A 24,987-nucleotide genomic window follows, 5' to 3' on the forward strand; every position below is an offset into this window, starting at 1 on the left:
ATCTTGAGGACATGATGAACTGAGGCACCTACATCTTGTGAATAACAGGTGATTCTGTGCTCAGGAGTCAATATTATACACAGCCAGTTCATATAACCTACACATACAGAGACCACGGCATTGGTTAAGTGCTGGGAAAGTATTAAGGTAACTATTGATTTTATTTCATTTAATCTTTGTCTGGGTTAACCCAGGTTTGCACTTTCATTTGTCAGTGTACACTTCAGTCACTGAGGCAACCATCATTTTTTTCAACAAGATTGTCTAAAAAATCCAGAAGGTTGTTTGAAATACCATTTTCATACTTTCAAAACATTTGCTTTTCAAACATTTCAGATTCAGAACCAGTTGAAAAATTGGGACACATAGCAATTAATTGCCAATTTAAGTTAATGGCCTAATATTTGTTAATCTGATTACAAATGTTTTTCCTCATGTATAGTGGCGCATGTGACTTTTATGGAAATACATTATTATACAAAGGACAGAGGTTATAGTATTAGGTTGGAGATGAGATACATTTACTATGGTGAGAATAATCATCAGAAAATCCCAAATTTTCAAAATGTACCTGGCAGTCTTTGATTAGCTCCTCTCCCAACTCTCCAAGGAACACCATTAGGCAACGTATGATGAGATCTCTTCTGCCTTCAACATATTGCTATAAAACAGAGAAGCAAATTTATTGCAAAGAACATGTATAGGCAAACAGATACACAAAAATCACTATGGCATGTAAAAAGGCAACGTAATTGAATTGGCGTAGCGCAGTGGAGGAGTGGTTGTGCGCAACCCGAGGGTCCCTGGTTCAATCTCCACCTAGTACCAACTTCGTCACGTCTGTTGTGTCCTGAGCAAGACACTTCACCCTTGCTCCTGATGGGTGCTGGTTAGCGCCTTGCATGGCAGCTCCCTAAATCAGTGTGTAAATGGGTGTGTGAATGGGTAAATGTGGAAGTAGTGTCAAAGCGCTTTGAGTACCTTGAAGGTGGAAAAGCGCTATACAATTACAACCCATTTATTTGTAATTTATATTAATTTATTTATTTAATTTGAGAGAAAAAGAGAGAGAGAGAGCGATAGACAGAGAGAAAGCGAGATATATAGAGAGGTAGAGAGATAGAGAGCGCTAGAGATGGATATAGATAGAAAGATAGATAGAGAGAGAGAGAGAGAGAGAGAGAGAGAGAGAGAGAGAGATGATAATAGCTAGCTCAGTGTGTATGAGCCCAACACAAGACGACTGACACAAATTACATTAATGTCCCCGTAACTTTACCTGGCCAAGTGAATCCAGCATTTGGTTTTACCTTGCGTAGGCTGTTGAGACCAAATTCCTGAAAGTCAACGTCCTTCAATATTCTGTAAAATATATTGAGAAATTATATTATGACATATCAATAAAATACCATGTGTTGCAATATGAGAAATTAAAGCAAATGTTTATTTGAAGAACACTGACGACACAGAAAGTTCCCCTAAAATATTTTTGACATTAAAATGACCACGGATGGTGTAAAGTAAATTAACCTTGCTCCAAAATTACGAATCCCACCAGACAGGTTTAAGTTACAATTGATATATTTTACTCCTCTCTGAGCTGCAACCTTATCGTGGTAGAGGAGTTTGCGTGTCCCAATGATCCTAAGAGCTATGTTGTCCGGGGGCATAAAGCCCCCTGGTAGGGTCTCCCAAGGCAAACAGGTTCTAGGTGAGGGATCAGACAAAGAGCAGCTCGAAGACCTTTATGAAGAAGAAAAATCATGGACCCACATTTCCCTCGCCCGGACGCGGGTCACCGGGGCCCCCCTCTGGAGCCAGGCCCGGAGGTGGGGCACGATGGCGAGCGCCTGGTGGCCGGGCCTGTTCCCATGGGGCCCGGCCGGGCACAGCCCGAAGAGGCAACGTGGGTCACCCCTCCATTGGGCTCACCACCCATAGCAGGGGCCATAGAGGTCGGGTGCATTGTGAGCTGGGCGACAGCCGAAGGCAGGGCACTTGGCGGTCCGATCCTCGGCTACAGAAGCTAGCTCTTGGGACGTGGAACGTCACGTCACTGGGGGGGAAAGAGCCTGAGCTAGTGCGCGAAGTCGAGAAATTCCGGCTGGATATAGTCGGACTCACTTCGACGCACAGCAAGGGCTCTGGAACCACTTCTCTCGAGAGGGATTGGACCCTCTTCCACTCTGGCGTTGCCGGCAGTGAGAGGCGACGGGGTGGGGTGGCAATTCTTGTTTCCCCCCGGCTCAAAGCCTGTACGTTGGAGTTCAACCCGGTGGACGAAAGGGTAGCCTCCCTCCGCCTTCGGGTGGGGGGAAGGGTCCTGACTGTTGTTTGTGCTTATTCACCAAACAGCAGTTCAGAGTACCCACCCTTTTTGGGAACACTCGAGGGAGTACTGGAAAGTGCTCCCCCGGGTGATTCCCTTGTCCTACTGGGAGACTTCAACGCTCACGTTGGCAACGACAGTGAAACCTGGAGAGGCGTGATTGGGAAGAATGGCCGCCCGGATCTGAACCTGAGTGGTGTTTTGTTATTGGACTTTTGTGCTCGTCACAGTTTGTCCATAACACACACCATGTTCAAACATAAGGGTGTCCATATGTGCACTTGGCACCAGGACACCCTAGGCCGCAGTTCCATGATCGACTTTGTAGTTGTGTCATCGGATTTGCGGCCTCATGTTTTGGACACTCGGGTGAAGAGAGGGGCGGAGCTTTCTACCGATCACCACCTGGTGGTGAGTTGGCTGCGATGGTGGGGGAGGATGCCGGACAGACCTGGGAGGCCCAAACGCATTGTGAGGGTCTGCTGGGAACGTCTGGCAGAGTCTCCTGTCAGACAAAGTTTCAATTCCCACCTACGGAAGAACTTTGAACATGTCACGAGGGAGGTGCTGGACATTGAGTCCGAGTGGACCATGTTCCGCACCTCTATTGTCGAGGCGGCAGATCGGAGCTGTGGCCGCAAGGTAGTTGGTGCCTGTCGGGGCGGCAATCCTAAAACCCTTTGGTGGACACCAGCGGTGAGGGATGCCGTCAAGCTGAAGAAGGAGTCCTATCGGGTTCTTTTGGCTCATAGGACTCCGGAGGCAGTGGACAGGTACCGACAGGCCAAGCGGTGTGCAGCTTCAGCGGTGTGCAGCTTCAGCGGTCGCGGAGGCAAAAACTCGGACATGGGAGGAGTTCGGGGAAGCCATGGAAAACGACTTCCGGACGGCTTCGAAGCGATTCTGGACCACTGTCCGGCGCCTCAGGAAGGGGAAGCAGTGCACTATCAACACCGTGTATGGTGCGGATGGTGTTCTGCTGACCTCAACTGCGTATGTTGTGGATAGGTGGAAGGAATACTTCGAAGATCTCCTCAATCCCACCAACACGTCTTCCTATGAGGAAGCAGTGCCTGGGGAATCTGTGGTGGACTCTCCTATTTCTGGGGCTGAGGTCGCTGAGGTAGTTAAAAAGCTCCTCGGTGGCAAGGCCCCAGGGGTGGACGAGATCCGCCCGGAGTTCCTTAAGGCTCTGGATGCTGTGGGGCTGTCTTGGTTGACAAGACTTTGCAGCATCGCGTGGACATCGGGGGTGGTACCTCTGGATTGGCAGACCGGGGTGGTGGTTCCTCTCTTTAAGAAGGGGGACCGGAGGGTGTGTTCCAACTATCGTGGGATCACACTCCTCAGCCTTCCCGGTAAGGTTTATTCAGGTGTACTGGAGAGGAGGCTACGTCGGATAGTCGAACCTCGGATTCAAGAGGAACAGTGTGGTTTTCGTCCTGGTCGTGGAACTGTGGACCAGCTCTATACTCTCGGCAGGGTTCTTGAGGGTGCATGGGAGTTTGCCCAACCAGTCTACATGTGCTTTGTGGACTTGGAGAAGGCATTCGACCGTGTCCCTCGGGAAGTCCTGTGGGGAGTGCTCAGAGAGTATGGGGTATCGGACTGTCTTATTGTGGCGGTCCGTTCCCTGTACGATCAGTGCCAGAGTTTGGTCCGCATTGCCGGCAGTAAGTCGAACACATTTCCAGTGAGGGTTGGACTCCGCCAAGGCTGTCCTTTGTCACCGATTCTGTTCATAACTTTTATGGACAGAATTTCTAGGCGCAGTCAAGGCGTTGAGGGGTTCCGGTTTGGTAACCGCAGGATTAGGTGTCTGCTTTTTGCAGATGATGTGGTCCTGATGGCTTCATCTGACCAGGATCTTCAGCTCTCGCTGGATCGGTTCGCAGCCGAGTGTGAAGCGACCGGAATGAGAATCAGCACCTCCAAGTCCGAGTCAATGGTTCTCGCCCGGAAAAGGGTGGAGTGCCATCTCCGGGTTGGGGAGGAGACCCTGCCCCAAGTGGAGGAGTTCAAGTACCTAGGTGTCTTGTTCACGAGTGAGGGAAGAGTGGATCGTGAGATCGACAGGCGGATCGGTGCGGCGTCTTCAGTAATGCGGACGTTGTACCGATCCGTTGTGGTGAAGAAGGAGCCGAGCCGGAAGGCAAAGCTCTCAATTTACCGGTCGATCTACGTTCCCATCCTCACCTATGGTCATGAGCTTTGGGTCATGACCGAAAGGATAAGATCACGGGTACAAGCGGCCGAAATGAGTTTCCTCCGCCGTGTGGCGGGGCTCTCCCTTAGAGATAGGGTGAGAAGCTCTGCCATCCGGGAGGAACTCAAAGTAAAGCCGCTGCTCCTTCACATCGAGAGGAGCCAGATGAGGTGGTTCGGGCATCTGGTCAGGATCCCTCCCGAACGCCTCCCTAGGGAGGTGTTTAGGGCACGTCCAACCAGTAGGAGGCCACGGGGAAGACCCAGGACACGTTGGGAAGATTATGTCTCCCGGCTGGCCTGGGAACGCCTCGGGATCGCCCGAGAAGAGCTAGACGAAGTGGCTGGGGAGAGGGAAGTCTGGGCTTCCCTGCTTAGGCTTTTGCCCCCCCGAACCGACCTCGGATAAGCGGAAGATGATGGATGATGGATGATATATTTTTAGGTCCTGAAGAAGGTGTGCTTGTTGCTGCAATTTTGCAATTCGGTTTCAAACTTCCATCCATTTTCTACCGCTTATTCCCTTTTGGGGTCGCGGGGGCGCTGGCGCCTATCTCAGCTACAAACTTGCCATTTTTTCTCATTGGAATACTTGTTTAAAAAATGGTTGTTAATAAAAAAATATATCACGCTCCCCCACAATAACCACAAAACTGAAACCAATAGCACACTTTCTGAATTTAAAACAGCATGTCAACAACTGTTTATGAGCAGATATCACTAATATTTGCCACAGATCATGTTATATATTATAAACATGAGTCTATTAGGGCTGGACCTGAATATCCCATCTTTGTGGTGGTATAAGCGGCTGGGGAGGCGGGAAGAGGACACCGCTGCTGGACTACCGCCAAAAAAATTTAATAAACAGCAGGAGATATCCATGCTAATGCTCTCGGACTCCGGAGCAAAGAAATAGCTATATATATAGCTATATATATATATATATATATATATATATATATATATATATATATATATATATACATACTAAGCCTTAAAGGTTTAGTAAAAATAAAAATCTCCTGTTCTGCGACCATAAACACATCCAAAAAAGAAGCCGCATGCCACAATGCCAAGTTTGCAGTTGTTAGCTAGCTAGCTAGCTGGCAGGCTAAACGGGTTAGCTAATGCTAACGTTAAGTATTCCATATTCAATCACTGACTTGAACAGATAAGCAAAGGCGACGTACAAAGTTAATTAATCATATAACCTACCCATGTGGCTCCAAATCCATGAACTTTTTGTTTAATGGCTGTCCACGCCATCTTCTGTCCTCCGGTGAACACCTGGTTCCCCTGGGCGTGTCTGAGAGGAAAAGCGCAAACGATCCTCTGACGCATGCGCTGAGTGACCACAAGGTGGCGAGGTTTACTGCTATTACCCAAGTACATCTTACTTTCTGGTATTAGGTTGTAAAATCAATATATTAGTTAAGTAAATATTACTTGGAGTGAATGATGAAATTTACATATAAAAGTGAGGATACAAAGTTACAAACAACCATCAAGTAAGACATTAAATAAAAGGTGAGATTTTAAAGTAAAATAAGTGAAATAATAAATCCTTGTAAAATTTAAATGAATATCCGTGGTAACAATTACAAAGCCAAAACATAATTTTTTTCAGTGTAGAACCTTCTCCCAATCACTTTGAGCATCTTTGAGGTGATCATTGGCATACTTTAGGCAGGCCTCCACATGCGCCTTCTTAAGCAGGGGTACCTTTCGGGCACTGCAGGATTTTAACCCATTCCGTCGCAAAGTGTTGCCAACTGTTTTCCTGGTGACTGTGGTCCCAGCTGCCTTGAGGTCATTCACTAACTCCTGCTGAGTGGTTGCAGGACGATTTCTCACAGTTCTCATGATCATTGCAACCCCACGAGGTTAAATCTTCTGTGGAGCACCAGTTCGAGGTCTGTTGATGGTCATGTTATACTTTTTACATTTTCTAACAGTTACACTAATGGTTGTTGCTTTGATTCCCAGCATCTTGCTAATGTTTTTGTAGCCCATTCCAGATTTGTGCAGGTCAACAATCCTGTCTCTGAGGTCCTGAGAGAGTTATTTTGTCTTACCCATGTTGGAGAGCTTGGAATCCGTCTGAGTCACTGATCAGGTTTCTTTTATACAGGTGATTAGTTAGAACAGGTGTCTTCAATTCAGTCTTCAATTCCCAAGTTGATTGGGAGTGTCTAACTGCTCTGTGAAAGCCAGAAATCCTAATGCACACTAGGTGATAAAATACTTTTTATTCGTCTTTTGTTCGTCTTCGTCAATACATAAATAGTTATTTACCTGCACTTTGCCTCCTCAGTCTTCTGCATCTTGGGAACACCATAAATGGCCGTCACACGACTCCACCGTTAAACAAATATATATATATATATATATATATATATATATATATATATATATATATATATATATATATATATATATATATATATGTATATATATATATATATATATATATATATATATATATATATATATATATATATATATTAATGAGTGTACAAAGCCTCATGTCTGAGAGTTCAGAGTTGTCTGAGAGTTCAGAGTGTACCAAACATACAGGAAACGTCCTGACCTCAATTTGACTCAGTGTGCCAAACACTGCACCTACAGGAAACAGATACTTGAGCAATAACGCACATAACAGGAAACCAAGCAAACACTGCACATACAGGAAACAGATGCTTGAGCAACAACCAACATAACAGGAAACCAAGAGTAGTTCCTAGACACGAGACACATAGCAACAGACGTCAGTCAGTAGACTGACCAATCAGATAACTACTGGCACAGTGTATATAAGCTGCTGTACAACAAACTCTCAGACAGATCGCTTTGGGTTTTACTGGTACTACTGTTCAAGTGTACTATACGATCTCCGCTCTCTGCAGACTGCGTTCAATAAAATACTTCCACTTGACTCAACTTCTGCCTCCTCGAATTGTGTTCCTGCTCCCGGCCCGGGTGAGACGGCACTAAAAATGCGTCTCAACAATTTGGGGGCTCGTCCGGGATACAGGGAGTTGTGAGGAGAACATCGAGAGGACCATTCGGACCTAAAAATTGTCTTCATGGACAAAGACACTAGCCGGCACTTACAAATAAGGTAAGCAGAAACCTGTTAAAACAAATTCTGCATATTGGAAACTACTAAAATAGTGTCCTGTCCTATATACTTGTAAGAAAACATAAAAACTAAAAGAGTCAGTAGAAGTGTAAATAACTTCGATACAGGAGGAATACACAGTAACCTCGAGAGTGGCGTAACTCCACCTGAGATCCGACGGGGTCCAGGAGCGGTTAGTACCGGCTGGGTTAGAGTCCCGGGGATTGAGGTCCCTAAATTCTAGTTGTTGTTACGATATGAAAACTCCAAAAACGTTTGGGAAAATAGGTTTATAAACCTTGGAGAGATTGAAATATCGCTGTATAAAACTCCTCAAAACAACAAAATAGGTTATTTTACGTGGGAAAAATGAGGGGAGAAGAAAAATACAGTCGAAGGAAACTGCAGTTGAAAACAGAGACTGAGTAGTCTTTCGATAACACAACTTTAAGCTAAAGAAAATACTGTGTGGGTATCGAATGTGTATGTGACACTAACTTTGTGTGTGTATTTTAAGTGTTGTTGAGGTAAGAAGGGAAGTGGGGAGAATAAGACTCTGAGTAAATCGTTGTGTGAATACTCGTTGTGTGCTGGGTCTGCGGTTGATGAACTGACGGGATACCTAACGGTGTAAACGAACGTCGTTCATTCGCTACAGTTTAGGGCGGGGTGGGCGGTGAAAACCTTCCATATCTGACCAACAGACACGCAGCGAGGGCTAAATCACCCAGCGAGACATCTTATCTTTGGAGTAAACGCTGTGGTTCTTGTGATAGGACACCCAGTGGGAGACCGGACCGACCTTTAGGGCCGGCCTAGAAGCTTGTCTCTCAGAGAACCGCAGTGTAGCCCACTGCAGCTATCTCCGGGAAGATTGTTGTCGCAATAAAACTGCGGAGCTCAGAGTCTAGTTAAAAAATGGAAGGAGAGTTTGATAGAGAAATAAATGATGATGGATGGGGCCTGGTCAGCCCATATGTCACCCTATTGACCCAAATTGGATCCACAGTTAATGCCCTAGCTGCCACATCAAAGCCAACAGATAAAGAGAAGAAAGTAACAAAAGCAAAACAAAAATTAGAACAACTTATTCAGGACATGGGGAAAACATTGGAACATATAGGGCCATTAGGACAATTGATACTTGATAAGCTGAACACAGCCGCTGTAAAGAGGGATGCAGCGGAAGAGCAGGGAAAGATTGCAGGTTTGTTGCAGAAGTCCGGTTGGAGGAAAAAGGAGCGCGACTGGGAGAAGGAGAAACGGGAGTGGGCTGAACTGTTGATCTGCTGACAAAGCACCAAACATCTGCACCAAAAGGAGCTTCACTCCAAATCGGTAACTGCACCTCATGTCCCCACATGTCCTCCACCCTATGCGCCTCCAACCCACGGCATGTTGCATCTGCGTACCCACTTGTGCCCAAAGCTCAGGGACAAGTAGCCAGGTATAAACCATTCTCTTTTGGTGATGTGCAAGCAATGGTAGATAAATTACCACCAGTAACCGATGGAGGAGGGCTGTGGATGAATAAATTAGACACCTTAACAGCCGGCCACACTCTGGCATTGGGAGATTTCCGCGCTGTTGCTGCTCGGTGCATGACCCAGACTAATCTTAGAGATGTAGAGACGGACGCAAAAACTCTAACACTGTCCGATGAGGTCAGATTCACCCAACTATGCACTGCTCTTGGTGCTGCAATGCGTAGTCATTTCCCACTGCCTAATTCAGCCGTTATGCCTAAAATTAGATGGGACCCCAAACAAAACCCCAGGCAGTTTTTATGTGAAGCCAAAGAGGCCTGGACCAATCAAACCGGCCAGCACCCCGGTAACACTGGGTCACAGGCCGAGTGGTTCCGACAAGCAGTTCTGAGTGGAGTGCCTGAGTCAGTGCAAACAGCCATGAAAAGTAACCCTGACATGTTAGGATGTCAACTTTGTACATGGGAGAAGCATCTCGTTCATCACCTTACCACGGCTCAAGACAAAACACAACAAGATGAGAAAGACAAAGCAGATTTGCAGGCACAATTACTGAAGTTACAACTAGCCAAAGCTAGAGATGACTTAAATGACAAAAAGAAGGGCAAGAAAGATCAGGTCAAGGTTATGTCTCAAACTGTACAGCAGTGGGACGGCGATAACGTTCAGGAGTCTGGGACACCACATTTCAGAAGAGGGGGAGGACAAAATAGGGGAAGGGCAGGCCCACGGGGTGGAGGAAGGAGAGGGTTTTCCGGGGGAAGGCCTCAAGGAGGAAACCAAGGCTGTATCCTGTGTGTTGACTCCTCCCATTGGGTGAGGGAGTGCCCATATAACCCTGCTCAGTCACAAAGAGGGTTTCCACAGAGAGGAGGAGTTCAGAACCGGGGAGGAACACACCCTCCTCAGTCTCAAGGGAGAGGACCCGCACCACAGTTCCCCTTGTGGCAAGACACTGAGTGACACGCCCCACAGAGAAGCCCTGGACAGCACCTTACGGCAGAACCGGTGCTGTCAGTGACAGTAAATCAGGACTTGCTGCCTTTCTTATTGGATACCGGTGCTACCGTCTCCACTATCAAGACTGTGGAAAAGAAGCTGCTTACATCAGACGTCATAACAGTCATGGGTTTCTCTGGGTTTCCTACTACGCTGCCTTACACCAAGCCTCTCACAACAAGGCTTGGCAATCAGACTGTGTTGCATCCTTTCATCTACTCCCCTGAGGTACCTTCAGACCTGTTGGGGAGAGACCTCCTGACTCAATTGGGGCTACTATTCTCTGCTCGCCTGACGGACTAACAGTCTCATTCCCTGATGGAACATCTCTACCCTGCGCCAGTATTGAGTCTTCACATTCAAGCCAATACATGATTCAGCCAGTTGCAGACAGATCGGCTGACATCTACTGGGGTCTCCTACACAGTGAAACTAGTGATAAAGGTGGAATCCTGTCGGCTTACCTTACTTGGAAACCCTGGATCTCCCAAATACACCCCTATGTGGCACCTCCTGACCCTCCTCATATGACATTGCTTTATGATAGAGAGGATACACAGTGGTATGAGGAACAGTTTAGCAGGGACATGGAGGGAACTAGTTGGGCTCTTTCCACTAATAACATTCATGTGGCTCCCATAGGTGTAGCGGCAGAAGTTTCTCTCACCCCAGAGCAACTACAGTGGTACATGATGAGTGACGAGGCTTCCCCCCATGTGTCTTTAGCCTTACATCCAGAGCACCAAGCCAAAGAGCTGGGTTCTATAGTTAAAACAGCACAACTGCAAACTGATTGGCAGAGGGTTGGCTCTTCGTTGTGGTATTCACCCGCAACTCAAATCTACAAAATACAGGTTTCTTGCACTGACCACGCTCTCCTTGAACACGCTCAAATCTCCCGCCACCATGGCCGAGAGAAAACAGATCACCCCGAAGCAGCATTGTTGTTAGATTCACTGCCTGACTCACTATGGTCCACTGGGCCCACGGATGTTGGCCTAGTCGACTGCCCCCCAGTTACTTTCAAGCTGAAAAATAACAACCCAGTGTGGGTTCCCCAATACCCAAGTAAAAAAGACGCCGAAATCGGCATTGCAGATACCATTGAAGGTCTATTTGAAAAGGGGGTGTTGGTAGAAACATCCTCGGAATGGAACACTCCCATATGGCCCATTAAAAAGAAGGGCACTGGTAAATATCGCATGGTTCATGATCTTAGGGCCATTAACTCTGCATTATGCACGCAAACCATCCCAGTTCCCAACCCTTACGTTGCGTTGACTAATCTTGATCCTCGCCACCAATGGTTCACCTGTATCGACCTCGCTAATGCATTTTTCTGCCTACCACTAGCCGAAGAATGTAGAAACATTATTGCCTTCACCTACCGAGGGGTCCAACTGACCTATTCTCGTCTTCCTCAGGGATTTGCTCTATCCCCTGGCCTATTTAATCAGGTATTAAAGGATGTTTTGACGGATTGTGCTACCACCTGGAATAAAAAACATAGCACTAACTGAGGCGCACGGAGTGGGACATGTCGGGGCTGCACAGATGCAGAGAAACCTCGATATTTGGTGGCACCCATTTTTGAAAGATATGTGTAAATATCATGTACATACTTGCCCTGAATGCACCATGTATAATGCACGACCAACAGTCAGACCGCATCCTGGACGTTTCCCTCTCGAGACGAAAACAGGGAAAGAAATCATCATAGATTACACAGATATGGTGAACTCAGTAAAAGGGTACAGGTATATGTTGGTATGTGTGGATGCGTAGTCAGGTTGGCCAGAGGTACTCCCTACAAAAAGGGAAGACAGTAAGACAGTGGTGAAGTTTTTGGTAAACCAGTATATCCCTAGACATGGTTTTCCTGAGAAAATCCGATCAGATAGTGGTACACATTTCAAAAACCATGATCTGCAAAAGGTTGAAGAAATGCTGGGGTTGAAACACAAGTTTGGTTCGGTCTACCACCCACAATCCCAAGGAATGGTTGAAAGAATGAACCAAACACTCAAATCTAAATTGTCAAAAATCTGTGCACAGACCAAAATGAATTGGCTAGATGCGCTACCCCTTGCCCTCATGTCTGTTCGAAGCTCAATAAACCAAAGCACGGCCTTTACTCCCTTTGAGCTGACCACAGGCAGGCGGTTTCCAGGGCCCCAGTCCAAGCTTATTGGAATCAAAGGTGATGATCAGTCATTAACCCACACGCAGTATTTCCATGCTTTACAAACCCTTGTTGCAGAGTATGCCAAGCAGGTGGGGGAGAGAAACAAGGAAGACACAGCGACCCCACCAAGCACAGAGTGGGTCCTACTGAAGGTGCTCAAGCGAAAGTGGACCGAACCCAGGTGGACGGGTCCATATCGAGTGACTGAACGCACCTCGCATGCTGTTCGGCTGAACTGCAAGGGAGACACGTGGTTCCACTGGAGCCAGTGTGCAGCGGCGGACGCCCCTGCATGCACGTTGGGAGAGACACGTACCGAGTTACGTGAACAACAACAACGGGAGAAGACCACCAATCAACAAGGGGCAGAATAATCCCCTGGTGGCATCAAGGTGAGGTAGTCTACCCAAAATCCCTGTGGGAGGAGGTGAAATAGCGCTCCTCTCCTACACGTGGTGTGCCAAACGACCAACCAGATTCGTCGAGGGACCAAGAAGATCGTGACAACCATCGACCTCCTTATTCTCTGTTGGTTTGGAGTACTCATGGTCTTTCTTTGAGCCCTGATACATCTGTCCATCACGGGTACAACTCAAGTTTAAGGTGCCACCAATTATTAGTACTTAGTCGAATTTACATATCATACAATGTTTTGATTTGTGATCTCTTTAATAGAGATCAAAAGGGGGATTAATGAGTGTACAAAGCCTCATGTCTGAGAGTTCAGAGTTGTCTGAGAGTTCAGTGTACCAAACATACAGGAAACGTCCTGACCTCAATTTGACTCAGTGTGCCAAACACTGCACCTACAGGAAACAGATACTTGAGCAATAACGCACATAACAGGAAACCAAGCAAACACTGCACATACAGGAAACAGATGCTTGAGCAACAACCAACATAACAGGAAACCAAGAGTAGTTCCTAGACACGAGACACATAGCAACAGATGTCAGTCAGTAGACTGACCAATCGGATAACTACTGGCACAGTGTATATAAGCTACTGTACAACAAACTCTCAGACAGATCGCTTTGGGTTTTACTGGTAATACTGTTCAAGTGTACCATACGATCTCCGCTCTCTGCAGACTGCGTTCAATAAAATACTTCTACTTGACTCAACTTCTGCCTCCTCGAATTGTGTTCCTTCTCCCGGCCCGGGTGAGACGGCACTAAAAATGCGTCTCAAAAAAAAAAAAAAAAAAAAAAAATATATATATATATATATATATATATATATATATATATGTATATATATATTTATATATATGTGTATAGGTTGATTGGCAACACTAAATTGGCCCTAGTGTGTGAATGTGAGTGTGAATGTTGTCTATCTGTGTTGGCCCTGCGATGAGGTGGCGACTTGTCCAGGGTGAAAATGAATGGATGTATGTATGTACATTATGTGTGTGCGTATATGTATGTACATAATCACAAGACTACTTCGTCTCTACAGAACTGTTTCATGAGGGGTTCCCTCGATCTCCTGATGATTGAGGGAACCCCTCATGAAACATTTCTGTAGAGACGAAGTAGTCTTGTGATTTTTCCCACACCTACATATTGCACTCTACCACGGTATCGAGCACTATTCTCTGGATAATCCAATCAATATATATATATATATATACATATATATATATATATATATATATATATATAAATAAATCCATCCATTTTATACCACTTGTCCCTTTCGGGGTCACGAGGGGGGAGGTCGTTGGAGCAGCCGCATTAGGGCAGTAGGCGTTGTACACCCTGGACAAGTCGCCACCTCATTGCAGGGCCAACACAGATAGACAGACAACATTCATACTCACATTCACAGATCCATCCATCCACTTTCTACCGCTTATTCGCTTTGGGGTCGCGGGGGGCGCTGGTGCCTAGCTTAGCTACAACCGGGCGGGAGGCGGGCTACACCCTGGACAAGTCGCCACCTCATCGCATGGCCAACACAGATAGACGGATCACATTCACACACTAGGGCCAATTTAGTGTTGCCAATCAACCTATCCCCAGGTGCATGTCTTTGGAAGCCAGAGTACCCAGAGGGAACCCACGCAGTCACGGGGTGAACATGCAAACTCCACACAGAAATAAATGTATATATTATATGTATATATATATATATATATATATATATATATATATATATATATATATATATATACATATATATATACAACCCAAAACCAGTGAAGTCGGCACGTTGTGTAAATCGTATATAAAAACGGAATACAATGATTTGCAAATCCTTTTCAACCTGTATTCAATTGACTGCAAAGACAAGATACTTAACGTTCCAACTGGAAATGTTTTGAAAATATTGTTTCAAACATGTTTCAAAAAAGCTGGTACAAGTGGAAAAAAAAGACAAAGTTAAGGAATGCTCATCAAACACTTATTTGGAACATCCAACAGGTGAACAGGGTAATTGGGAACAGTTGGGTGCCATGATTGGGTATAAAAGCAGCTTTTATTAAATGCTCAGTCATTCACACCTAAGGATTTGGTGAAGGTCACCACTTTGTGAACAAATGCTTAAGCAAATTGTTTAAGAACAACAATACTCTACCAGCTATTGCAAAGGATTTAAGGATTTCATAATCTATAATCCGTAATATCATCAAAAGATTCCGTGAATCTTGAAAAATCACTGCACGTAAGCAGCGAGACTGAAAACCAACATTGAATGCCTGTGACATGTACAATATGTCCCAGGTGGTACTGCATCAAAAAGCGACATCATTGTGTAAAGGTTATCACCACATGGGCTCAGGAACTCTTCAAAAACCCACTGTCAGTAACTAAAGTTTGTCGCTACATCTGTAAGTGCAAGTTAAACTCTACTGTGCAAAGCGAAAGCCATTTATTAACAACACCCAGAAACGCCACTGGCTGGGTCCCAGCTCATCTAAGATAGACTGATGCAAAGTGGAAAAGTGTTCTGTGGTCTGATGAGTCCACATTTCAAATTGTTTTTTGAAACTGTGGACGTCATGTCCTCCGGAACAAAGAGGAAAAGAGCCATCCGGATTGTTACAGGCGCAAAGTTCAAAAGCCAGCATCTGTGATGGTATGGGGGTGTATTAGTGCCCAAGGCATGGGTAACTTACACATCTGTGAAGGCACCATTAATGCTGAAAGGTACATACAGGTTTTGGAGCAACATACAGTATGTTGCCTTACAAGCAACGTTATCATGGACGCCCCTGTTTATTTCAGAAAGACAATGCCAAGGCACATGTTTCTACAGCGTGGCTTCATAGTAAAAGAGTGCGGGTACGAGATTGTCCTGCCTGTAGTCCACCCCTGTTTCCCTTTGAAAATGTGTGCCGCATTATAAAGTGTAAAATATGACAACGGAGAACCCAGACTGTTGAACAACTTAAGCTGTACATCAAGCAAGAATGGGAAAACATTGCATCTGATAAGCTTCAAAATTGGTCTCCTCAGTTCCCAAACATTAACTTAGTGTTGTTAAAAGGAAAGGCCGTGTAACACAGTGGTAAAAATGCCCTTTTGCCAACTTTTAAATTGAACCAAAGTGCTTTACAGGTTAAAAAAGCATAGTGCAAAATAAACAGAAAGCAAACAAAGATTATAAACAATGAATGAGCTGAAGAAAATAGTGCAAAAAGCAAAACAGTAAAAGGGGTCGAATAAAAAGTAAAAAAAAAAGTGCTAAATAAAAATCATAATAATAAAGGTGCGACAAATAGAAAAATAAAACTAAAGCGAAGGGGTGGGGGGGGGGGGGGGTAGGACTAGAAAATGTTGGCCTAGTGGGCAGACTCAGCTCAGGTCAAAGGCAAGCGAGAAGAGGTAGGTCTTAAGAAGGGTTTTGAAAACCCCCAGGCTCTGGGCTGCCCTAATGTGGAGGAGAAGGCTGTTCCAGAGCTTAAGGGCAGCAACGGAAAAGGCTCTGTCCCCTCTGGTCTTTAGCCTGGATCTAGGGACCGCCAACAGCAGTTGGTCAGCTGACCTTAGGGCTCTAGACGAGGTATGATGATGCAGAAGCTCGGTCAGGTATTGTGGGGCCAGACCATTTAGGGATTTAAAAACGAAAGTAGTTTAAAATCAATGCGGTAATGGACAGGGAGCCAGTGGAGTGAGGCCAGGACTGGGGTGATGTGCTCGTGTTTGTTGGTGCTGTTGAGGAGACCGGCAGCCGCGTTTTGCATTAGCTGCAAATGGCAGAGTGATGCCTGAGTAATGCCAACGTACAGTGAATTGTTGTTGTCTAGCCGGTGTGTGACGAAGGCGTGGATAGCAGTCTCCAAGTCGCTCTGGGAGAGCTAGATCTTGGTCTTTGCTAGGGTTCTGAGATGGTAAAAACTGGTACTAACCACTGAGCTGACCTGTTTGGTGAATTTAAAAGCACTATCAAAGATCACTCCAAGATTTCTCACGGATGACCGGATGTTTTCACCCAGAGGACCTAGAGCACTGACAAACGAGACTGGAGATGTTTCGCCGAAGATGATGATCTCGGTTTTGCTCTCATTAAGATTAAGGAAGTTAGCACTCATCCATGCTTTAATATCAGTCAGACAGTCAAGCAGTGGCTGAAGTGCAACCTGTCCTGTGGCCTTAAGAGGTAAGTATAGATCTGATTATCATCGGCATAAACATTAGAATGAAATATTGTGCTTGACCAGGATTTCACCTAAAGGTAGTATGTACAGTAGGAAGACTATGGGACCTAGGATTGACCCTTGAGGAATACCACAGATAAGGGGAGCCACCAAGGAGAGAAAGTCTCCTAGCTGCACAGAGAAACTCCGGTTAGTTAGGTAGGCCTGAAACCAGCTTAGGGCTACACCTGAGATGCCCACGTACTGCTTCAGTCGTGACAGTAGAATCCTGTGATTCACCAAGTCGAAGGCAGCTGTGAGGTCCAGGAGCATCAGGATCACAGGACTACCAGAGTCAGCGGCCAGAAGCAGATCGTTTTGCACTCTCAGGAACACCATTTTAGTGCTGTGAGATGTTTTGAAACCAGATTGGAATTTTTCATGGATGTTATTTATAGCTAGAAAAGATTGTAACTGGACATACACTACTCTCTCAAGGATTTTGGACAGAAAAGGTAACTGAGAGATGGGTCTGAAGTTAGAAAGAACAGAGGGGTCAAGATTTTTATTTTTAATGAAAGGCTGCACCACAGCATGCTTAAAAGCAGCCAGGACATATACAGACACATTTATATATATATATATATATATATATATATATATATATATATATATATATATATATATATATATATATATATATATATATATATATATATATATATACATATATATATATATATATATATATATATATATATATTTATATATATATATATATATATATATGAGGGAATAAGCAGTATAAAATGGATGTATATATGGATATATTTTGAAGTATCTCTGTCTCCTGTTACACAACATGGTTAGCTACAGTATCATAATCATCTACAGGAGCACCACATGAGGTTTTTGAATAGCCTATGAGATTTATGTCTCTTAAGCAATGAAACGTCATTCCAATAACAAATCTTCCTCTAGCAGGATAAATCTTTTGTGGGTTACGGTAATTGGATTATCAGTGGAAAATTTGCAGAATGACTCGGCTTTGCTACTTGTCCTTCTAATAAGCGTTGTCCTCATAAAAGTATCATGTGCCTTCTTTTATATGGCCTAACTGATATTTCATTAGAACCTTTCTCTTTAGGCTCTTTTAATGGCTTGTCCTCTTACATTGGAGGGCAAAGGCTGTTACTAGCACTCGCCATAGGTTCTATGCCAATATACTGTTGGCTTCAATGTGAGATCACTGTGAGATCTAGTAAAACAAAGAAGCAGAATTTATGCTTTTACCCTTTGGAGACTGCTTTGCAAGAGTCATTAAGCAGACAATATGTCCTGTCCTTCTAATAGAGCACATGCAGAGTATGTGTGTGAGAACTGGAGGTATCAAACTCCCTTTAGAACAACAAAAATCTTAATATCCTTTTAGGGAATCCTCTTGGCTTTCCATATGCTAAAAGACACTAAACGACACACACGATTCATCACTGTTTTATTAAGAGAGTACAGCGTTCCTCTGGTAATTCCAAAGGTTTCACACTTTCTACAATTTTAAGCTTGCATAATTTTAACATTACATCGAACATGGATACTCACCAGTGAATGATGACGATAATGAGGGGCGGCATGGTGTAATGGGTAGAGCGGTCGTGCCAGAAACCTGAGGGTTGCAGGTTTGCTCCCCGCCTCTTGACAATCAAATCGCTGCCGTTGTGTCCTTAGGCATGACACTTCACCCTTGCCCCCGGTACCGCTCACACTGGTGAATTAATGATAAATGAATGATAGGTGGTGGTCGGAGGGGCCTTACGCGCAAACTGGCAGCCTTGCTCCTGTCAGTCTACCCCAGGGGAATGGTGGCTACAAATGTAGCTTACCACCACCAGGTGTAAATGAATGATGGGGTCTTACTTCTTTGTAAGCGCTTTGAGTATCTAATGATAGAAAAGTGCGATATTAAATCTAATCCATTATTATTATTAATAATGAATTAACTGATCAGTGCTGATGACAATTAATAAATGGATGGCAAATGTTCCACATTTTTGTTGCTTAAAATTTTTTTTTTACTAAAATTACTGTAGCTGGCTTCCTTATTTATTATTTTCTTCCTTCATGTAGGAAACTGAAGCTAAATGGAGCCCATAGTGCTAACTGAGGCTAATTCCTTTAGCATAGCAGCAAGAACATGCATCTTCCTTAGGCGATTGGGTTCAGTGCCAGAAGACTAAAAGTCTTAAATGATGAGGCTTGAAATAAATGTGATTTTTTTACAAAAATGTATGAAAAACACATTAACAACATTGCAACAATAGCGCTGTCAGAGAAGGCAGATTTAAGGGTAGATACGCCAATTAGCTCCCACCATATAGAACACCGTGCTCTGGTTGGTCACCTTCTGCCAATAGTATGCCGTGTATGGGCAAAATAGTGTTAGCGTTGCGTCGTAACAAAAATATACATAAAAAAATACCTATTTGCAATTTAAAACTGCTATACATTGAGACCACAATAAATAAACTGCAAAGTGGCGTGGAAACGCTCTCCATTCAAACAATGTTAAACATCCAAAGTTCCATATGGAAGAGGTGGGCCAGGACATGTCACGATTAATCATACACACACGCAATGTTATTGTATTTTTCCTTTTATTTAGAAAATCGGAAACGAGTAAATTATCGCAAGCATGAACATGTTCATGCTTATGGCCTCATGATTGGTGAGGGGCCCTGTTTTGAGTGAAGAACAGTTTGTAAAATGTAAATCAGTGAATGACAAAGTCATGCAATCAGTCGTTAAGTTTTTGAATGTTGTAAATATGTGCAATTTGTTGTTTTCCACTGAAATAATTATTCAATTATCTATTTATTTACAATTAATTTGTTTTTAGTACAAACCATGCAGTAATTTAATTCAAGTTTGATTGATATAGTTTTTGGGGTTTTTTCATAAATAAAACAATTTGACTCCTCTCTGAGCTGCCACCTTATCGTGGTAGAGGAGTGATCCTGGGAGCCCTGTTGTCCGGGGGCATAACCCCCCTGGTAAGGTCTCCCAATACAAACAGGTCCTAGGTGAGAGATCACACAAAGAGGTGCTCGAAGACTTCTATGAAGAAAACAAGACAAGGACCCAGATTTCCCTCGCCTGGGCACGGGTCACCGGGGCCCCCCTCTGAAGCCATGCCCAGAGGTGGGGCACGATGGAGAGCACCTGGTGGCTGGTCACGTCCCCATGGGGCCCGGCCGGCACAGCCCGAAGAGGCAACATGGGTCCCCCCTCCATTAGGCTCACCACCCATAGCAGGGGCAGGGGCCACAGAGGTCGGGTGCGATGTGAGCTGGGCAGAAGCCAAAGGCAGGTCAATTGGCGATCCGATCCTTGGCTACATAAGCTTGCTCTTGGGACGTGGAACGTCACCTCACTGGGGGGGGAGTACCCTGGGCCAAGGCGCGAGGTGGAGAAGTTCCGGGTGGATATAGTCGGACTCACTTTGGACACTCGGGTGAGAAGAGGGGCGGAGCTTTCTACCGATCACCACCTGGTGGTGAGTTGGCTGCGATGGTGGGGGAGGATGCTGGACAGACCTGCCAGGCCCAAAGGCATTGTGAAGGTCTGCTGGGAACGTCTGGCAGAGTGTCCTGTGTTTCAATTCCCATCTCCGGTAGAACTTTGAACATGTCACAAGGGAGGTGCTGGACATTGAGTCCGAGTGGACCATGTTCCGCACTTCTATTGTCGAGGCGGCTGATTGGAGCTGTGAGGTCGTTGGTGCCTGTCGTGGCGGTAATCCTAGAACCCGTTGGACGCCGGCGGTGAGGGATGCTGTCAAGCTGAAAAAGGAGACCTATCGGGTTCTTTTGGCTCAGAGTAATCCGGAGGCAGCGGAAAGGTATCGACAGGCCAAGCGGTGTGCGTCTTCAGCGGTCACAGAGGCAAAAACTCGGACATCGGTGGGGTTCGGGGAGCCATGGAAAACGACTTCCGGACGGCTTCGAAGCGATTCTGGACCACCATTCGCTACCTCAGGAAGCGGAAGTAGTGCACTGTCAACACCGTGTATGGTGCGGATGGTGTTCTGCTGACCTCGATTGCGGATGTTGTGGATCGGTGGAGGGACTACTTCAAGGAGCTCCTCAATCCCACCAACACGTCTTCCTATGAGGAAGGAGTGCCTGGGGAATCTGTGGTGGGCTTTCCTATTTCTGGGGCTGTGGTTGCTGAGGTAGTTACAAAGCTCTTCGGTGGCAAGGTCCCAGTAGTGAATGAGAGCCACCCTGAGTTCCTTGAGGCTCTGGATAGTTAACAAGACTCTGCAGCATCGCGTGGACATCGGGGGCGGTACCTCTGGATTGGCAGACCAGGGTGGTGGTTCCGCTCTTTAAGAAGGGGAACGTGAGGGTGTGTTCCAACTATTGTGGGCTCACACTCCTCAGCCTTCCCGGTAAGGTTTATTCAGGTGTGCTGGAGAGGAAGCTACGCCGGATAGGCGAACCTCGGATTCAGGAGGAACAGTGTGGTTTTCGTCTTGGTCTTGGAACTGTAGAACAACTTTATACTTTCGGCATAGTCCTTGAGGGTGCATGGGAGTTTGCCCAACCAGTCTACATGTGCTTTGTGGACTTGGAGAAGGCATTCGACCGTGTCCCTCGGGAAGCCTGTGAGGAGTGCCCAGAGAGTATGGTGTATCGGACTGTCTGAATGTGGCAATCCGTTCCCTGTACGATCAGTGTCAGAGCTTGGTCCGCATTGCCGGCAGTGAGTCGGACACGTTTCCACTGAGGGTTGGACTCCGCCAAGGCTGCCCTTTGTCACTGACTCTGTTCATAACTTTTATGGACAATATTTCTGGGCGCAGTCAAGGCGTTGAGGGGTTCCGGTTTGGTGGCTGCAGAATTAGGGCTCTGCTTTTTGCAGATGATGTAGTCCTGATGGCTTCATCTGGCCGCGATCTTCAGCTCTCACTGGATCGGTTAAGAGTCGAGTGTGAAGCGACTTGGATGAGAATCAGCCCCTCTAGGTCCGAGTCAATGGTTCTCGCCCAGAAAAGGGTGGAGTGCCATCTCCGGGTTGGGGAGGAGACCCTTCCCCAAGTGGAGTAGTTCCAGTACCTAGGAGTTTTGTTAAAGAGGGAGAGAAGAGTGGATCGTGAGGTCAACAGGCGGTTCGGTGCGGCGTCTTCAGTAATGTGGACGCTGTATCGATCCGCTGTGGTGAAGAAGGAGCTGAGCCGAAAGGCAAAGCTGTCAATTTACCAGTCAGAGGAGCTGGACGAAGTGGCTGGGGAGAGGAAAGTCTGGGCTTCCCTCCATAGGCTGCTGCCCCCGCGACCCGACTTCGGATAAGCGGAAGAAGATGGATGGATGGATGGAAAAAAAATTGACAAAAAGGTAATGTACGTTTGCCCACCAAATACAATTCTACTCAGGGCCAATTTTTCATTGAAAAACGGAAATGCAGTCTCTCCTAAGATCTTAATGATGCAGATAACTGCAACATTTTCAAAATAGAAAAATTAAATATCAATACTCAAAATAATCTGTAATTAAAACATTCAACATATGAGCACATAATTAAGTTGTGTCTTTACAAAAATGCTATCAATCAACTTATAATTAATTACTGATAACCACCCATCTTGAACAATATGAATAACATTAAAACCTTCTAAATAATCCACGAAGTCAATAAAATTACAGTAACATAGCAGAATAGAAGTGATGGGACAACCAAATAGGTCAATGTACAAAAGCTCAGAGAGGGAGGGGGAATCACTTGGTTCTGCATGGTTTGAATGGCCAAGTGTGAGTACCTAATGGGATTTTTTTTTTTATATATTTATTTGAAAAAGTATCACAACCCTTGACAATACCATGTTGCTTTGTGGAAGTTGTTTTGTCCAAGTACTTGCTTCTCTTCTTATCAGAGACAGTCCTGTAAAGCACAATTTTTTGCATCGCACATGTTCTTGCTTCTGGCACTACTCTGTCTCTATCACTGGCCGTGTCTGTCACAAACACATAATATTTTAGAGTGTTAGTTTTCTTTTGGCAAAATTGTAGCATGAATAGTTTAAAAAATACCAGAAGGTATTATATATATAAAAAAACACTTACCCACTAGAGATCTTGATGCATGCAAGGTCAATGTCAATATTGGTCCATGGTAGCAGTGGCGGAGCTAGACTTTTATCCTTGGGGTGGCTAGGGGGTGGCCAAGGCTATTTCAGAGGTTCCACAGACTATAACAATGAATTTTTTTCTTGACATATCAATTGCAAACGGAGTGTCAAATGTTGAAATGTACATACTAAGCACACAGGAGATGAGATTTATGTATATATAATTTGCAGTTTATTAACAATGCAGAAAATGTAAAACACAACTTGGCAACAATTTTTCAAGAACTAATAATTAATAATAACTATTTTTTACAAAGATGGTGAAAATGCACCAACACATTCATAGTTCTCTCTTTCTCTCTCTCTCTCTCTCTCTCTCTCTCTCTCTCTCTCTCTCTCTCTATGTCTCTCTCTCTCTCTCTATGTCTCTCTCTCTCTCTGTCTCTCTCTCTCTCTCAGAAAAGTTTTAGAAAAACATAATCCTTCGGTTATGGTGAGAAGCCGCAAAATGTTTCACAAAGTCATCCATGTTGAGGGCACGTGCCCTCCTTGACTCAATACTGAGAGTTCCAAGGTGACTTAACCATCAGCCATTGTGGTTCTGGGATGAGTTTTAATCAGTTTTAAAGCAGAGAAGCTTCTCTCACAGGAAGCAGTGCTGACTGGAGTAACAACAGCAATTTTGCAAAGTCTGAATATCTCATGGAAAACCTCTTTGTAAGGCTCAAAAAAGACAATAAAATCAAGCAAAGTAGATGGTCTGTCTAATCCACTTTTCACTCTCCTGTCTAGAATTCGCTTGGTTTGATGAACTTCATGTTTGAGGTCACTGAGGTCTGACTCAAAGGTCGGTGCAAAGGCAAACAGAGGCTCCTCATTTAAGAAAGTTGCACTCTTTGGGTTCAGGGACTGCACACCGTGCACGATCTCACAACTTTTCTTTGAAAAACGCCTCTACAGCTCAGTTATGAGACAGTCAATCACTTGACAAAAGAGTGATCTGGGGAAGCCTTCATCATCACAGTTTCTCTGTCTTACAGTGCTCATCACCATGTGAGTCAAGAAATCTTGAGCTTATTCTAGGATATCTTTTAGATTGTGTTTGTACACTGATTTTACACTGCTCAGACAGCTCCTCAACCTCTTTCCATAGTTCATCAAAGTAATTCTCAGTTCTGTAGTCCCGGAAAGTGTCTGTAGGGGCACCTACTAGATCCACAGCCCTTGCTAGATCAAGAGTGCTGGACTGGAGCGTGTCAGAAAGACATTTGGCATCACCAAGCACTTTACAAAAGCCCAATGAACTGTAGATCTATCTGAGAAAGAAGACCCCTCGCCTCTCTGGTTACAGTTACTCCTGGCATCACTTACAATCACACAGTGTTATTAAATCTCCACTTCAAGCCTAAAACTTGTCAGGGCAAATAAACCACAGTAGACCTAAGTTTAATATTCAGACTTTTCATTTAGTTGGCAGCAGGCTAACTACCGTGTGAACATTATGTTACAACAGAGCATGAAACAGCTAGCTGGCTGGCTGATTCTCCGCTAGGTTCATTTTTCTAGACTCATTGGAGAAACACGTAAATATAAACAGCGACCAAAATGAATTAAACGAGGCGTTAGCGGCTGTTAGAAGCAAGACGCCATGAGATGTAACGCTAACGTTTGCTTGATGCCGTGGCTCTCTGCTTGTAGATACTGTGTCCCATATGTTCAACGCATATGGGACACAATTCTTCTTAAGTGAAAAAAGGTGCGCAACTACGCAGATTCTGTCTCCGTGGTATTCATCCATCCATTTTCTACCGTTTGTCCCTCTCGGGGTTGCAGTGGATGCTGGAGTCTATCTCAGCTGCATTCGAGCGTTAGGCGGGGTACACCATGAACGTTCGTATTATGAGGCACACGCACTAAACTCTGTTCCACCGTGTTGCCTTCCGTGGCAT

General features: G+C 45.0%; 1 long non-coding RNA gene across 1 annotated transcript; it reads right to left on the bottom strand.

Annotated features, from left to right (window-relative positions):
• Window positions 1-573: 573 nt before the first annotated feature.
• On the bottom strand, window positions 574-5,821 carry LOC133548762 (uncharacterized). Its single transcript, XR_009805944.1, has 3 exons — window positions 5,753-5,821; window positions 1,311-1,362; window positions 574-661 (listed from the first exon to the last, which is right to left on the bottom strand). It is a non-coding gene; the product is annotated as an uncharacterized LOC133548762 (long non-coding RNA).
• Between the last annotated feature and the right edge of the window lie 19,166 nt (window positions 5,822-24,987).

The sequence above is a fragment of the Nerophis ophidion genome, linkage group LG03, assembly GCF_033978795.1.
Source record: "Nerophis ophidion isolate RoL-2023_Sa linkage group LG03, RoL_Noph_v1.0, whole genome shotgun sequence".
In the NCBI taxonomy this organism is placed as follows: domain Eukaryota; kingdom Metazoa; phylum Chordata; class Actinopteri; order Syngnathiformes; family Syngnathidae; genus Nerophis; species Nerophis ophidion.